At 42.8% G+C, this 17485-nt stretch overlaps 1 protein-coding gene across 13 annotated transcripts in view; it reads left to right on the top strand.

Moving 5' to 3' along the window:
• The window catches only part of ESRRG (estrogen related receptor gamma), a 624049-nt gene that overhangs the window by 191982 nt on the left and 414582 nt on the right, over nt 1–17485 (top strand). The window contains exon 1 of one of the 13 annotated variants that reach the window (XM_032317742.1): nt 11558–11682. The exons of the other annotated variants lie outside the window; for them this stretch is intronic. The gene's annotated coding sequence lies outside the window, so the exon portion shown is untranslated. Of the gene's footprint in view, nt 1–11557; nt 11683–17485 lie in introns of those variants that run through there. 13 annotated transcript variants of the gene reach the window in all.

The raw sequence follows: 17485 nt of genomic DNA, 5'->3' as shown, positions 1-17485 counted from the left end.
CACGTGCATGGCAAAGTCAACAAAGACATCCAAGCACATAGAGACTGGACAAGAGGGAGAAGAAATGCTTCCATTGGGCCGTGGCAGCCCCAAGGTGAACAGGGTAATGGAGATACATGCCATGAACTTCACATGGTAGTAAATCTTGAGAAGTAGTTGGAGAAAGACTCATTTTTTCCCCCCTTTCCTTGTTATCAAAATGGCAGACGGGATGAATGGGAAGGGGCAGAACAAAATGAGACCTCATCTAGGAGAAAGAGGGGAGAGCTGGATGGAAGATGAAGGGAAGTTTGGCTCCATAAGGCACTGTGGAGCCAGTGAAGTCTCAGTTCAAAGCCGTTCAGCAATTTTCATGCAGGAAAAGCCCTCAGTGCTATGAGATCAACGAGTATCTATTCTGTAGTTCATTACAGTGCACAGGAAGAGATTCCACAGCCACCATGAGGCGCCACATGAAGATGTTCAAGACTTTCTCTTTTTTTTCAGCTAGACTAGTGTGGGCCCTTTTCTTCTCCTTGACTTTTCAGCAGCTGGAAAATAATTATTCATACTCATTCCATCAAAATCCCTTGTATGCCTGAGTTCTCTCTCAGTTAAAGATAGGAACTGGATTAAACTCTTTTCCCTTAACGACTTCTCAGTTACAGTTTTCCTAAGCCTTTAATGCCCTTTGAATTGTCTGCCCTAGGTTCTCCCGGTTTAAAGAATAGTCAGATTTTGCCGCATCCTGTTTGAAGCGAGTGTTCTCCTTAATGATCCGGCAGCTCCATTTTCGTCATGCCATTGTCCAGTGTGACGCTGGCCTTGCCGCCCAGAGAAAGAGCGCCATTCTTTCTCTGCAAGCAGCTTGATGAGAGGGGCTAGAGCAGCCTAGAGCAGAGCAAGTCACTTTCCAAGAGCCTGCTGGCGCTGAGATTGTGTTACCTTTCTGGAGGCGTCCTTTTTTTTTTCTTTCTACTTCAAAAATCCAGCTCATTGGCCCATTTCAAGTTGCCTCTGATCTTTAACTGGTGCTCCTTGGGCCCCTTGCATCCGTCCTTGGGGAAGCATTCATGGTCACTCTGCAGAGCCCCCTCAGGCCAAGAAAGCCTCCCTCACTTTGTTTCTACTTAACCCTTGCCCTTCACGGTGGTGAGGGGCCATCTCTGGGCTGTCTCCCTTGTAGTCGGTTATTATTTGCAGGTGATTAGCAGGTGGCTTCTAAAGCAAAAAGGAACATTGCCCCAGGCTCTGCTCTCCCATAGGTTCTTGCCATTTTGCTACAAAAGAGAAAAATGGAGCCTTTGAACAGTGTATATATACTATTCATGTCCTTAGAAAGAGGAATGTCTATAAAATTTCAGGAACAGTATTAGATATTACTCTGTTATCAGAGGGCAGAACTATTGGGTTATGGCACAGATTGCTTTTGGAATTAAAAAGAAGCAGTTGCCATAGCTAGGCATCTGGTCCTTTAGTAAAAGCTTACTTGAGAATTTCTCTCTAGACACTAATCCCCCAACAAGTTGTATTCCAGCGAGGCAGAGCATCTATGAGCTAGAGTAATTGTGGTGAGCTATTCTCTGGCTGGGGGGAGCCAGCTTGGTGACAGCGGCTGCGTTCAGCCTTCTGCCTGCTCTCTGGCTACTCATTTGAACAGATGAAAGCTCCCTTCTCGACCTCTGTCCTCCAGCCTTTTTGTCACCTACCTTGCTACCTTCAGATCCCCCAGGGGAAATATTACATGCTTCTTTCAACATCTTGAGCTACTGTCCCGGGCATTAAGTGAATCATTATCTTTTTTTTTTTTCTTTTTTTGGCATCTCAGACTATTACTGTGAGTGTGGTGTCCCTTTCAGCTCCCACCACCGCCCCCCACCAAAGGAGCCAGTTCATTCACCTGAGTTTTAAATGGCTAGTTTCTCTCCTATTACTTTTAGTTAAAAAATAAAAGTCCCATCTGAACTTCCTCTCCTCCCCTTCCGTGGCGAATAAACATTACCAAACCTCCCGGTATTTGGATTTGAGGAGTGCAGGAACCTCGTGAATATACATGCAATAACTCCTTTCCATGGGTGTTCTCAGTTTGCCTGGGTGGGAAGCTGGCTGTTTAGCAGAACAAGCCAGAAACAGTTCCTTAGGTTCTTTGACTCTAAATTTAATTCTTTACTCCTTGATGAAGGGGCATTGTGTCCCTCAGAGCACCTTGGTGTTCAATGTTTTCTGGAGGCCTCCATCTTGTTTCAGTGTTTCCCGGAGGTGTCCATCTTATTTTTCAATGTTTCCCAGAGGTACCCATCTTGTTTCGGTGTTTCCTGCAAGCGTCCATCTTGTTTCGGTGTTTCCTGCAAGCATCCATCTTGTTTCAGGGTTTCCTGCAGGCGTCCATCTTGTTTCGTTTTTCCTGCAAGCGTCCATCTTGTTTCAGGGTTTCCTGCAGGCGTCCATCTTGTTTCAGTGTTTCCTACAGTCGTTCTTCTTGTTTTGGTGTTTCGCAGAGGTGCCCAGAGCTGCTGAAGCTGAGTCCCCAGGGCAGGAGCCTGGTACTCTGTACTGTAACAAGTGACGGAGATGCCCTTTGGGTCTGACAAGCCTGGGAAACATTGTTGCATTCATTCCTGGGTTTTGCTCATAGAGGTGTACTGGATTTCAGGGTTGCCTGAAAGGGTGTAGAGTTGTTTGTGTGGCCTTGTTCTCTTGCTTGGCTTGGAATCTTTTGTCCCAAGGAGATCGTGAATGTTGAACAGCAGGCCCATTTTAAACAAACCAGGAAAAGAGGGAGCCTGCTTTAAAAAAAAAAAAAAAAAAAAAAAAAACCCAAAACGAAACAAACCCCCTAAATCCAAAACAAAAACTGAGGGGCGTATTCTCTTTTATTTGAGAATGACCTTAGGAGGTATAAAGTTGAAATAGTCCTCGGGGCTGCTGTCTTGCTGGTCTCAACATGTTTTGTATGACAACAATAATAAAGGCTGTTTTGCTGTCCTGTTTAAATCACAAAACCAAGTGGATTCTTTGTTTCCCTGCATGAGAACCGCATGTGGTTCCTATTCCCTGATAAGGTGGCTCAGAAAAGTGACCTGTTGCGATGACCTGGAAATCTTCTCGAGTATAATCCTCTAGATAGGGGTTGATGATAGAGAAGAAAATCAGGAAGCTTTGACATGTGCTGGGGAGAGCTGCCAGATGTAAATATACATAAGGAAGACAGTGCACTTTTATTATCTATTGAATAAGGCAGGCCGGGGACCGAGGGACAATTGAAAACAGTATCTTGGGTACATAATTGAGTTTCAAATTTTCTCACCTTACCCATGTGGCTCTGCTGTTTGCCCAAATCACATCTCTGCCCTGCCATCAATAAACCCAGGCTGGGGCTACACACTGTATCAACAACAACAAAAAAGCCATGACATGAGCCTTTCCCGTATTTGCCGCCCTCCTTGGATTGCCATGGCAACAATAGTTTTAATTATGGAGAGCCAAAATGATAACTTGTGTATCAGATGTGGCTCACTTTTCCCTGTAGACAAAACTCTGATTCAAGAGCAGCTTTGTATGTGGATTTTCCTTCTAGGCTGGATTTTATTATCTGCTCTAACAGACAGATCTTTTGCTCATGGAATGAACCAGAGGACGCTCAAGTAGTTGGCTGAAGGGGCTGCTGGGTAGAGATCCTGGTGGAGACGAGCTGGACCTTTTTGTCTTGGGGGCAGCCCGATGCCCTCATCCCTTATATGAATTTCAGAGCCAAGCAAGCCCTGGCTCTGGAGGGCTGCATTCATCTTCCCCTATTGACCGGTGGTAAACCATGCATTAGGACAGAGACTTGTATGAAGTACCATCTGGTAATCATCCTCGACAATGTTCAGGATTCTGCTGGGGGGCTGCCAACAAATAATTCCATTGCAGTAGCAGTCATAGGGATACAGCCATCGTAGCGGCTCTCCAATCAGAGCCATGGAGGGAAAAGCAGGAGAGAGCACATCTCCCTATGCACGTAACCTGCCCCCCACCTTTGTTTCTGGATCTGCTTGCCCATTCTTTGAATTTCTCCTCAGCCTTGGAGAGGTACCCACACCATATCTAAATATTTCTGGGCTTGCTCATTCTGAAAGCTCTTGCAAACCTAAATAATCTTCCTCTCAGGTAAACATAAATCATTGTCTACCTTCTTTGCTCCTTGAGTAGACCTTTTGATACCTTCATTAATTATGGCCGCTGCCTGGTGGCACAGTGATGGCTGAGTCCCCACGGTGAGCATCTTTCCTGGAACACCCCCATTTCTGACATCGAGCCCTCAAATCCCATTCTGTATGAAAGAGGTCATTCTTGGCAATGGACAGCTGGATGGTAGCGAGTAAAGGAGACATGCCTGAGAAAGGCAGGAGTGTGGTCTCAGGAGTGAGGGTAGGAAAGGGATGACACAGGGGACGTTGATGGAATGATGTTGTCCTTAAACATGCTGCAGCAGTTTCTAATCTCTGGCAACCCCAGAATAAGACCTTGATCCTCTGCTCAGTAGATTTGTAATGTGCATCAATAGGCCAGTTCATCACAATCCCGGCTTTGGAAGACCAGAATGCCCACGCAGAACTGTCTAGAAACAGGCACCATGGTTCTGCTTTCTAATCCTTTACCACATTATTAAAAAATAAATAAATAAATAAAAATAAAAGTTCCCGATTTTTGGTAAATCTTGCTTAACTAATGACACAGTCTCTGTTTTGCTTCCACATTCAGGAAGCTTTGTGGCTATGATTTTGACTTTGGAGTTTAGGCATGTTAATTAGGCCTTTGTTTGAAAGCAGAGGGGTTCTGTTTCTTGTTTGTTAGTTTAATAAGATTTTGTGTTAAGAATGGCACTGAGAATCTGTCAGAATTAGCTTGGCTGCATATGTGTAGCTCAGTGCTTTGAGACTCTTGAAATGTCTGTTTTTAGGACATCAGCAGGGGGCTAATGAAAAGGCTTTGTTGATTTTAACGAATTGCAAGCCACTGTAGCCAAAATAAATATAATCTGCTTTTTGGATTAGTTGTCACAGATGATTTTACCTACTAACAGTGATTAAGGAACCCGAGTGGACCAGAAACATAGCAGCTCTCCAGTGACTCTGCTAAAATAGCAATAAACAGAAGTAAATAAAGACTTAGGGCATTAGTTATCTTTAATAAACAGTGACACCAAATTTACTGCGTGCAGGCGTGAAGAGGTGGGAGTGGGGGTTTTGGGAAGATCGGGGGGTCAAATACCTGCAAAGCACTCCATTGTTTAAAAAAAAAAAAAAAAAAAAAAAAAAACCTAGAGTGTTCTCTGATAATGTTCATCTGTTGTTGTTGGACCTCATTAGGAAGCGGTTAGAAACCCAGGGCCATCTCCTGGTTGCCCAGCCCCCTCTCAAACACCAATCACAGTCATTGTCATTCTGCTCTCTTCTTCCCACAGACTCTGGGACCAAAGTTGAAATCCTCCAACTATAGGATTAGAGTATGAAAATCAAGGACATGTTAATTACTTGTGTAATTATTAACCTCTTTCCTGCAGGAATGCTACCCAGTTAGTGAACAGGAGACTAGCACTATATCCTTCCCTGTGTTTTTCTACCCTGATGAAAGAGTGACTTACTCCACTGGGCAACTGTGGTGCTCAGATTTCCCCCAGAAAGTCTGATTGTGTTTTCCCTTATTGCTGCTTGACCCAAAGAAGAGGATGCAGCTGAAACCCTCTTAGGTGGTATGTGAGTGCCAGCCAGAAAATGCCTTTGGTAGGCAGAAACAGCATAGTCTTTTTTTTTTTTTTAGTTTTTCCTTTAAAATTTTTTTAATTTAAATTAAATTAGCCAACATAAAGTACATCTTTAGTTTCAGATGCAGTGTTCAGTAATTTATCAGTTGCATATAACACCCAGTGCTCATCACCTCACGTGCCCTCCTTAATGCCCTTCACCCAGTCACCCCTACTCACCACCCACCTCCCCTCCAGCAACCCTCAGTTTGTTTCCCAGAGTTACGAGTCTCTCATGATTTCTCTCCCGTCTGATGACTTCCCTTTCAGTGTTCCCTCCCTTCTCCTGTGATGCTCTGTGTTGTTTCTTATATTCCACATAGGAGTGAAACCATATAATTGTCTTTCTTTGATTGACTTATTTCACTCAGCATAATCCCCTCCAGTTCCATCCACGACCTTGCAAGTGGTAGGTACTCATCGTCTCTGATGGCTGAGTGATATCCCATTGTCTGTATGGACTGCATCTTCTTTATCCCTGCGTCTGTGGATGGACATCTCAGCTCTTTCCACAGTTTGCCTTTGTGGACATTGCTACCATGAACATTGGGGTGTATATGCCCCTTCAGATCCCTACATTTTCTGATTTTTAATCTTACCCAGTGTTTTAAATCATGCTGTGGATACTTTCCACCCCAGATTGCAGAGCAGGTGACAAACAGAGCTTTCCCTAGCTTCTTTCTCCCCTGGAGGGTAGATGTTGTTGTATTTGTTTGCAGATGCAGAAACTGGGGTGCCTGAGGCCTGCAGATGAGTCACTGCAAGGCCCAACAAAGCAACAGCGGCCTTCTAGTACCCTGGGGAAACCCAGGTGTTAGTTGCATCACTGACTGGTCAAAAACCGTGCATGTGCTTTTTTTTTTTTTTTAAGGTTACAAAGATTATAATCTTACCCTTGGTTACCACCCTCTAGAACGAATAGCTTTCATTTATTCAGTTCTCACTGTGTGCCAGGCACTGTGCTTTGCAGATCATGTGCTGATGCCTTACAACAAATCTGTGCATTCTGTAAATATTTACTGAGCCATCCCTAGTCCCCGCTCTGCTACAGAAATACAGTAGGGAAAAAATCGATATAAAAACCTGCCCTCTTGAAGTCTTTGCTCTGGTGTAGGGAGTTAAGACAATAGGATACATTTAAAAATAGTTATTATTTTAGGGTACCTGGGTGGCTCAGTGGGTTAAATCCTCTGCCTTTGGCTCGGGTCATGATCCCAGGGTCCTGGGATCAAGCCCTACATCTCGCTCTCTGCTTGGCAGGGAGCCTGCTTCCTCCTCTCTCTCTGCCTGCCTCTCTGCCTACTTGTGATCTCTGCCTGTCAAATAGATAAATAAAATCTTTTAAAAATAAATAAATAAAAATAGTTATCATTTTAGAAGGTGATAGCTGCTGTGGCGGGAACGCTACGGTAGGGGGGTCTGCAGCTCTAGATGACGAGAGGAGAAAAGTCGTGCAGGTGGCATTGGAGCAAAGACTTGACTTGATGGAGGCTCGGCGGCAGTCATGGGGGGGGGGGTCCTGAGGGCTGGGTGTGAGGGGAAATGTCCAGACCCTGAGGAAGGAGCCAGCCTGGCGTGTTCTAGGGAAAGAGGGGAGGGATGGGGGAGGTCAGTGTGCAGAAGAGGTCAGCTCTATAGGAATGCGCAGCCACTTGTGAGACCTCTGCCTTTTACCCCGAAGAAGATGGGAAGCCCCTGGGAGTTTTAGGCAGAAGAGTGTGCTGCTGTGTTTGACATTTTCAGACCCGAAGAGGCAGGTCATGTTCCCCCATTTCACTGATGGAATGCAGGGTGCAGAGGAAGTTCAATGGAGTCCTTGTGACGGGTCACCACATGACTCAGGGTCAGAGAGCCAGCGGTCTGTCCTGCCAGGGGCCTGCCGTGCTCCGCCTCCTGTTCCAAGACTGGCCCCGTGTCTATGTGATGTTTTTCTCTTCACCAAATGGGAAAGATCCTGTAAATATTATTTTTTGATGATCTCTTTTAAGTATCTGGAGTCAAAGGCTTGTGGAACTGAACCCCTCAGGATAACCTGAGCCTCAATAAACTCATTTTCCAACTGAGAGACTGGGATAGGGTAACCTCTGTAAACTGTGTCACGCTGCTATCGGTCACATAAGCAGAGAGAGGCAGATCTGAGATTTGAATCCGGTTCTGCTGCCTGACTCTGAATCTCGTGCCCTGCTTCGGTCAGCGGACTGCCTCTCCTGCACGTTTGTCACACTGTGCACTAAGGTGTGTTCAGCCTGTACAGGGAACGAGGTGGTCCCAGCCTGCACGGAGTGCATGCCTGTCATAGTGACCTTTCCATGTGGCTCCTTCCTTTCCCCACTCCTTCCATACTCCAGGGAAGATCTTCGGGTAGATGTCCGATGACCAGATGAGCAGGGATTGAAATCCAGGATCGGGGGAAGGCGGTGGTGCGATAATTGCCATCGTGTTGCCTAAAGGGGCCAACTGGGGACTGTCCCGAGATTTCCTTTGCTGTAACTCAGAGATCTCTTCCAAATCCGAGAAACCACCGCTACATGATAACAGATCTTGTTGGATATCAATTAAGGTCTATTCTTTCAGGACGAATCTGAAAAGCAAATAGGCATCTTTAAACATTCTAGACGGATCCTGAGGTGAAAGGCCATGCCCCGTCAGACAGATCCAGGCACCCCGCTGTGCAGAGGGACAGATGTACACACACGTACACCCTCACCCACAGCCAGACTTTTCCATCGTCTAGATCTGGGCAGATTTGACATGTGTTTGTGATCTTGATCAAATCTTTCGTAAGATTTAAATCATCTCGCGCTCTTCTGCGAGGAACCCCGTGCTATGTCAAGCCAAAATTCTGGGTGTGGCTTTTAAAGGAGATCCTACTATATCTAAAATCTTTTTTTTTTTTTAAGATTTTATTTATTCATTTGACCGAGACAGCGAGAGAGGGAACACAAGCAGGGGGTACATCTAAAATCTGTAGCATTTTGAGGGACTAAACAGCAGTTTTGTAGCAGGCGCGGAGCATGGCCAGTTTCCTTCTCTTCAATAACCTTGGATTTCAACCTCGTCTGTTTTACCAAGGAAACGCTGCTAACATGAACGAATGATCTACAATGTCATCTTGCTTCTTGAGGAAGTTTTCCCCGAGTATATTTCAGGAGTCATCACACACTGCCATTCTCCCTTTCTGTAGGGTTTGCATGTCCTCGACCACCATTTCCCTGAATAACATAAGGGGACGTCCGTGATCCTCAGCCCCAGACTTACGAGAATAAAATGTAATACAGGTGCTCTGTTCATTTTCCATGGAAGTCTTGGGTGTCTGGCATTTTGAAATAAGAGGAAGTAATTATCTTGTTATACTCCTATCCGCTGACAGGTGGGATGGACCTGAGCAAAAGCTTGATTCTGCTTAAAATTCAAATTAACACCCGGTCAGCTCTGCGGTGGTATGGGAACGTGATGTTCCTCCTACGTGCAGGAGTAATTTGGATAAGCAGTAGGATTTGCTTTTGTCTGATTTCCAGCGAAGCGGCCTACCTCTGGAGGTAGCCTGTTTGTTTTTTCCTTACATTCTTTGAGACAAGAATGGAAAGAGTCTATTCTGTTTTGATAAGTTACTAAGGAAGCAGACTTCGTTTACTGGAAAATATCCCTCGCATTGGATTGATCCTAGTTCGTGTTTCCATTTTAGAGGTGGTTTTCCACTTGAGCTCCGGGCTCTCACTGTATGATTGCCCTCCCCACCAGAGCCTAACAATAGGAGGTGTCTCAGTTCAAACCCATAAATGTGGTTCATGGAGTGTTTTACGTTTTGACAAATTAAACATAGGAGTATTGTTGCCATGTAGGCCATGGCATTTTCCTTACAAAGGGATGGACAACTGTCCTTTCCTCAGCAGGTGACTTGGAATTAGCAAACCCGTGGGTCTGGGAGAGAGAGCTCAAACCTGAGCAGATCAGCTTATAAGGCCTCACATCTGTGATCTTCGAAGTTATGGCAAGCTAATTGTCCATAGTTTCTTTGGTGGTTAGCTGTAAATAGTTTTTCTCTGTAATGGATAATTAGGGGAGAAAGTGGATTTACATCAGTTTATATTTGAAACTGAGATAAAAATATGTAATAGCTACTATCAGATATTTAATTATTATCACCAGTATTGCCTGTAGTTTATGAAATGTTATATTACTCACTTGATGTTCATAATAAGTCTATGATGGGGGTAGTATTGGCTTCATTACCCTCATGTTAGAGATTAATAAAGTTCAGAGTTTGATTTGTCTGAGGTCATAGACCTTACTTGGTTTTCAGATTTTCTTTCTTCTGTTTTTTCAGCGTTTCTTATTTGAAACATAAGCATTTTAAAATTCTATAGCATTGACTTTTATAGATTACCATTATTATTATTATTATTATTAACGTAACGCTCTGCCTTAGGGTATATATTTGTTCTATTTTAATTCAAATTGCAATTAGCTTATCATAGAAATTTGAGTCATGAAGAGGTCCCTTAGATTGTTAGCATTTTTTAACCCACTGAGCCACCCAGGCACCCAGATTGTTAGCATTTTTTAAAACTCATAGTGGAAAGGGTAAAGAATAATAGAAATTAGAAAGACAGGGGAAGAGGGTTTGATGAAGTTTGACGTCAGAAGGAAGATGAACTTACAGTGTCCATGTAGTGAAGTGTGCGCAGTCTAGAACTGGAGAGAAGGAAGTCTGCACTTTATTTTCCCCCTTACAAATAAGTAACATCTGGCAGTCTCCCTCTCTCTCTCTTTTTCTCATCAAGGTACAGAGTTGAGGTAGAATGAGATGACAGAGGTTTTCCTTCAGAGGGACAGTGGGTCGCATATTGGTTTTCTAAATTCTCCATGCACACATAACTGATTATATTCATTCATAGGTTTAAAACGAAGGTGAAGAGAATTTTGAGTATCTAAAGAAAACTTTTAAAGTCTGTATCTAAAAAATAGGAATTTTCCCAAGTATAAACAAATGAACTCTCCCAGAAGCTGATGTTTGGAATGAAATTACAAATGCCTTTGTAAATTTTGAATTTGGCAAAACATGTTCTACCATCATTTTAAAATAACAACTTTAAAGGGCTCATAAATAAAGACATAAAAGGCATTTTGACATTTAATACAAAAACAGCATTTTGATGAACTGGGTAAAAATGAATCATAGACATATGGATTACATATTACTTATAGTGTGCCTGAGTTTTAAAATTGAGGCAGTGGAAATCTGGCAAAATATTTTTGGGAAATTTGCTATATATACTATATTTAAAAAGAGGTGAAGATGAACTCCATACTGCTGTGATTGCTCATGACGTTGAATTTGATAACTTTTCATTCGCATCTGTGAAATTCTTGTGAAATAGCGCAATCTGTTCGTGTGCTTTGGAAGTGAGTTCTTGGAGACAGTGTAGACCAATTTCATTGGTCATATACTCAATCAACTTAGTACAAAGAACTTAGTACCAGGTGCTCCCAGAATGCCTGAATTGGTACGAGACACTGGTACAACTTCCCGGATGGTGACACCACCCTCATGGGAAGGGTAGATCATGATAGATAGGGGCTAACAAATTTCTGGGTCATCCAAGGACTTTGGGAACCACAAGAGAGACTGTGTTTACTAGGTATCAGTGCCAGTGGTAGCCTTTAACATTTATAATGTTTAATTGTTAGAGCTCCATAAAAATGAGGATATTATTATTCCTTTCCAATGGATGGAGAAAACCATGTTTCATCAAAATGTATAGATTAAGGGATTTGTTAAGTGGTGGTGGTAGTCTTCTTTGTTGGTGGCCCCAAATGACTCCACCTTCTGTACTCTCACCTGCGGTGTCCTTCATGCCCCTTGAATCTTCACAGACCTTGAGATTGACTTGAACCAATAGATCATGGCCAGAAAGGTACTGTTTCAATTCCAGACCTAAGCCTTCATTAGGCCTAACAGCTTCTATTTTTATAGTCTTGGGAGTCCTGAGTCATCCAGGAGAGAAGTCTAGTTACCTGCTGGAGAGCTCCTGTGCTGAGACCATGTGGAGAGACATGTGGTGTCGGAAAGTCCCTGAGATTGCTGGGAAGGGGAGAGGAAAGGACAGCTGACCTCCCAGCTGAGCCAGCACACACTCTCACATACACACACACACACACACACAGCCAACCAGCCAACTGACTGCATCCATGCCGGGGACCACCAGTAGCATCAACAGAACAAGAGTCCATGTTTTAGACTTAGGAGCAAATACAATGGTGGTGGTTTTCTGCTACAGAGTTTTGAAAAGTCAGGTGACAAAAAGAAGACCAGAGTGGTGGCTGAGTAGGATTTGAACCCAGGTCAGTCTGACTCCAGGGCAGGTTTTTTCTCACTGTGTTTGCTCTGTGTTTGCATCAGTGGGGAAAGGGGTGGGGCACATGATACATGAACACCTCCTAAAAGAGTGTGCGTCTGACCTGAATGAATTGTGAAAAGGGAAGAGTTTGAAGACTTTTAACTCTGTGTCTTAGAGACATATACTAGTAGTAGGACCCCTCCACACTACCCCCCCACCCCGATGGCCTTCTTTCTTGTTGCCTGTACCTGAGGCTTCTTGTGTCAGAAGGAACAGGAGCAGATGGCCTCAAATTCTCAGGCCTGATACTCTTCCTGGGCAAATGCTATGTAAATGTTTGTATTGACTTTATTTAGAATTATCAAACTAATAATGGATGCTAATGAATTCCTGTCATTCACCTGGGGGTTTATAAAGTGAACGCGGATAGGAACTTTAAAAAGTACACAAGTGCGACACACACACATATACACATGGGGGATGTTATGAACGGTGGCATGAAACAAATGGTGATCAAAAGCTATGAAACGGGGGCAGCATGCAGCGGTCAGGGACAGTAGAGGGTCCCTGGCTGGTGACACAGGGGAGCACTTGAAAGGAGAGTTTTCTGGCAAGTCCACGTTTGAAGTGATGTCATCTTTTTTATTCTCCCAACTCAGTTGCTTCTGTGAAGCTCATTCTTTCCATTCTGATGAGGAGCAAAAATGTTACATCAAAGGTTAAGGTTTGAATTGAGGATGAAAGAGAGGGAAGTGGGTGGGCGCGTGTGTGCGTGTACGCGTGCACACACACACACACGCTGCAATATAGAAAGAATCACAAATGACTCAAAGTTCTTAAAAGTACGATATAAAGGAAAATAGCCATCTTCCTCCCCTGATACATAGTTCACAAGATCGCCCGGAGTTTGGATGTTGAACCATCTTGGTGCATACCAATGAGGTTGCTATCACTGGCTGTTGCCTTTGGAAGCTCGAGGTGGTCAATTGTGTGGAAAGGGGCATCTCCCCTTAGAAGATGGTCTTCAGTGGACTCCCCTGCCACCTCTGAAGGCAGTTCAAGAAGACTAGTTTGGATTTCTCTTTAAAAATAAAGTACAGGGACGCCTGGGTGGCTCAGTTGCTTAAGTGGCTGCCTTCAGCTCAGGTCATGATCCCAGCGTCCTCGGATCAAGTCCCACATCAGGCTCCTTGCTTGGCAGGGAGCCTGCTTCTCCCTCTGCCTCTGCCTGCCATTCTGTCTGCCTGTGCTTGTTCTCTCTCTGATAAATAAATAAAATCTTTAAAAAAAAATAATAAAGTACACATTTCCAGGGTTGTTTTGTTTTGTTTTGGTTTAGTTTGGTTTGTTTTGTTTTTTTTTGTTTTGTTTTTTGAACTATGTTTCCTGTTTGGGGTTGGACAGTTACCTGGGTTTACTTTATACCAATGCAGTCTGCATGTTGAAAGAACACTTTCTTCCTTTCTCGTCTTCACCTCACCTACACCTACTTGAGCAGAGTAGAACATGTATCGTGTGTTGACCTTTTTCTCCAGCCTGTTCTAACTTGTGGCAATCTAGTTGCCTCTTCCCGCCAACCCAGAGATGAGGGGGTGAGGAGCAGCCTGGCTTTCTTTCAGAAGCAGAGTAGAGGTGATGCTGCTGCTTCATCTTGCCTCTCTTCTTCAAGAAGCCCCACCAAATGATGAACCAGAAGCTTCCTGGTAGCTAGGAACCACTGGATGCCCATCGAAGCTCTGTGAGGAACCAGACTAGCAGAAACCTCACAAATGGAGGAGAGTCTGAGGTAACCCCTCATGGAAACTGGTGGAAAGTTAAGGGAGAAATGTGAATATCCATACTTCTTCTCCCAATGAGTACTCTTCTCACTCCCATTTCTTCAATTTCTCAGGTACTAGCGATGAATACTCTTCAGTCCAGAATTCAAATTGATTCTTCAGTTTGAATCATTGAACAAAGGTCTGGGAAATAAATTCCTCCTCTCCTTTGGACATTTTCTGAGAACCTAGGATTTCTGGTGGGGCAAAGACATAGGTGAGGGGTCTGTTCTCCGTTGCCTGTGGGTCTGTTGAATGCTTGTATCTTCCTGCCAGGCAGCAGTTATAGAGTTATAGTGGCTAGTGCCTGAGAGGCCACCTTCGGTCACTAAGGGGTAGGTGGCCTCTGATCTTGATCACAGGGAAGGCTGGCATTGGGCACCCTGCTGGTTAGTAGAAGAGGCATCAAGGGTTGACGTGCACAAGAACAAGCCATTCATGCTGCTAGCTAAGTGAGCCTTTTCGGAAATTGTACAATTGAGATTTTTCATGATTTCAACTAAGAATTAGATGTGTTTGCATGGTCAAAGCCCTTTTTCATACTGAGACATTTTACCTGAGTGCTCCTTCTGAGAAACGCAGAAAGTTTCAGAAAATTGCAAGGCCACTAATGGCTTGAAAAATGACCTCTTAGCAGTGTGTTTAAATTACAGTGGGGGAAGAGTGAGCATTTTTATAAGTAACATTTTATTTCATTTGTGTAATGAAGCCCATATAATCATCAATATTAAATATGCAATGCTATGCTGGGTCCAAGTACACATATGGATGTGCTGCTAATACTAAGGAAAAAAAACTGAGAATTTTCCCCTTCAGAAAACATTACAAATATTTGTTTATTAATCCCCCATGTCAGAGCTGAGATTAGAACTCAAGCTTTTGCCTGCCAGCTGATTCACTTATCCTCTGATGAGAGCAGAGCTCGTGGAAATAGCAGTATAGGGAGATAGTTTAAAGTTTAAAAATGGTAGGGAGAGTTGATGTGATTTTTAAGAACTTGAAATAGTTTTTTCTTGACTAAGACCTGCTGAAGTAAACTCTTTGGTGCTTTCCTTGCCATTTTCTACTTGCAGATATAAAATTGTGATTTTCTGTTAGTAGTATTGAGATATAATGCACTGTGTCTTTTCTTTTTCCTCTTCCTAATTCCTCAGGCTACCACTATAGTCTTTTCAAAGTTATAAAAGGGCCAAGACCATATGAACTACTGCTTTAATTAGAATCCTCCTTAAAGCTTATAATTATCACCACTATCAATGCTTACAGCATACAGAGGTTTTTTTTTGTTTTTTAAAGATTTTATTTATTTATTTGAGAGAGAGAGAGAGAGAAAGAGAGAGAGAGAGCGCGCGCGCACATGTAAGCAGGGGGAAAAGCAGAGGGAGAGAGACAAGCAGACTCTGTGCTGAGTGCAGAACCTGATGGGAGGCTCGATCTCACGACCCTGAGCTAAAGAGTCAGAGGCTTAACCGACTGAGGCCCCCAGGCACCCCCATATAGAGTTTTAAACATTGTAAAATACTGCATGCAGTATCCTAACTCTACTATTTGATGTTCATAACTGCCCTTTGAAGAAGATAAGGCAGATATTTTTATTCCCATGTTGGAAATAGTTAACAGACTCAGCATGCTTAGGGATCTTGGAGAGCCAAACAGTTTAAGCTTGAAGAAGGTATGGAGTCAGTGCCTGTCTCGTGATTCCAAAGCCACCATCTACTGATCACGTGGGGCAGTGATGGCCCATTAAGAAACAAAAGACAAAAACCCAAAATAGTGAATATAAATCTTCTCTATGCTTTCCTTTGCTAGGGTTAGAAAAATATAAACATGAAAGATGCATTTACATAGAAATACTATGTCAGAATTTTGTAATTTGTAATAGTTGTATCAGCAGTAGTACAGAATTGAACATGTAGTGTGTATTGACTTAATAGTATGTTATATCTGTATCATATATATATATATATAGTTTACCAGTATGAATATAATTGCAGGTATGTTTGGGGACATACAGATGTAAAAGAGGTTGAGGTGTGAACACTCCAGTTACTTTGTAAGTACAAAAAGTGTAAACATTGCACTTGTGCCAACCTAGGTTTGCATCCTGTTTCTGCCACGTGCAAACGAATATATGTATACCCATATGCTTTTTCCATTCTTTTCAATTGTAAAATGGGGATTAAAAGACCTACTAGAAAAGATGGTTTATACCAGTCAAATAAATGCTGAATGAATATATACGAAGCACATTGTACATGAAACACATTCAATAAATAGTCATTTACCAAGAAGCAAAAGCAACAGATGTGCAGAGCATCCGTTCATGTTGAAGAATAGAGTTCGCTGAGATGGTGTATATGCCTCTTGGTGCGGACATGGCCTGCAGTGTCACAGTTTTCTTAGTAGATATCTTTGTAATTTATCTTTGTATTTGGGGCTCAGGTCTTATCAGTGTGCAACGTGAGTCTTTAGTAAAGTAACGATCCTATAAAGGAATGCCCCACTTGACACTTGTGCTTTGGTCCAGGTCAGATGGAGTCCCCATATGGTCGTTGACGTATATATCAAATGCACCCCACCGTAACAAGGGAAGCCTTGTCTGCCCTATTTCCTGACATCAAGAGTAGAATAGTGTTCTGTCAAACTTCTTCAGTGCTGTCCTATTTATTAGAAATGCCAAATTTTCATCCTCTGTCCGGTCCTGTTACTTGTGCTGAATTAATGTGAATTGCTTTTGTAAGGTCAAGGCCTCTGTGACAATACAGTGAAAGTTTCAAGGAAGGTGGTAATGATGGATTTTTCTTTAATTCACTGGAGTGCTTGTAATAAAACGAATGAATGGAAAGGACCGAACATTTTCAATTAGCTGCATAGAGTAAAATCCTAAAAATAATTAGTGGCTGAGATGGTGTGTAGTTATTTTAAAATACTGTTTCTAGTTTGTAAAGATCTTGGTTTAGTTTGCTTTGGAATCGAGCCATTTGAGAAAAAGAGAAAAACCTATAATATGTGCATGTGTGTATCTCTGTGTGTGTGTGTATTTCAGAAGGGCTTTTTCATTTCCATGCAAAAGTGTAATAATAGGTAGTGACTAATGTTTTTCTGTGCTTTATAAGTTCACAAATTCTTTGTTATTCATATTAACTCATTCCTTATAACATCACATTGAGGTTAGTGTTATTATTCTGTTTATTTTAATGAGGAAATAGGCTGTATATGATTAAGATTACCCCATTAAATGTACATGACTAAAAAAGAATCAGGGAATTAAACCACGTCTTGGGACTTGAAATGCAGGGTTCCTTGTACCGTACCACACTGACATTTTGTTTTTGTTCATTTGCTTTGTTTGTTGTTTATTGATGGTGAGTTTGGTTTCCTTTTTGAAACACGCCCACAAGTATCATCAGTGGTGTAGAACTGAACGTGTGGTAGGTTTTAGGGTTAATGGCATGTAACTCACTTCAATGAAGAGTTGTTGGGCTGACCCTTTCTGATTATCAGATATTTTGGTTGCTTAGTATGGGCCTTGTGCTTGGTTCTAGGAAGTCAAAACCAAATCG

The sequence above is a fragment of the Mustela erminea genome, chromosome 17 (assembly GCF_009829155.1).
Source record: "Mustela erminea isolate mMusErm1 chromosome 17, mMusErm1.Pri, whole genome shotgun sequence".
Lineage (NCBI taxonomy): Eukaryota > Metazoa > Chordata > Mammalia > Carnivora > Mustelidae > Mustela > Mustela erminea.
The sequence above is the reverse complement of the archived record's forward strand: the minus strand, read 5'-3'. Positions and strand labels throughout refer to the sequence as shown.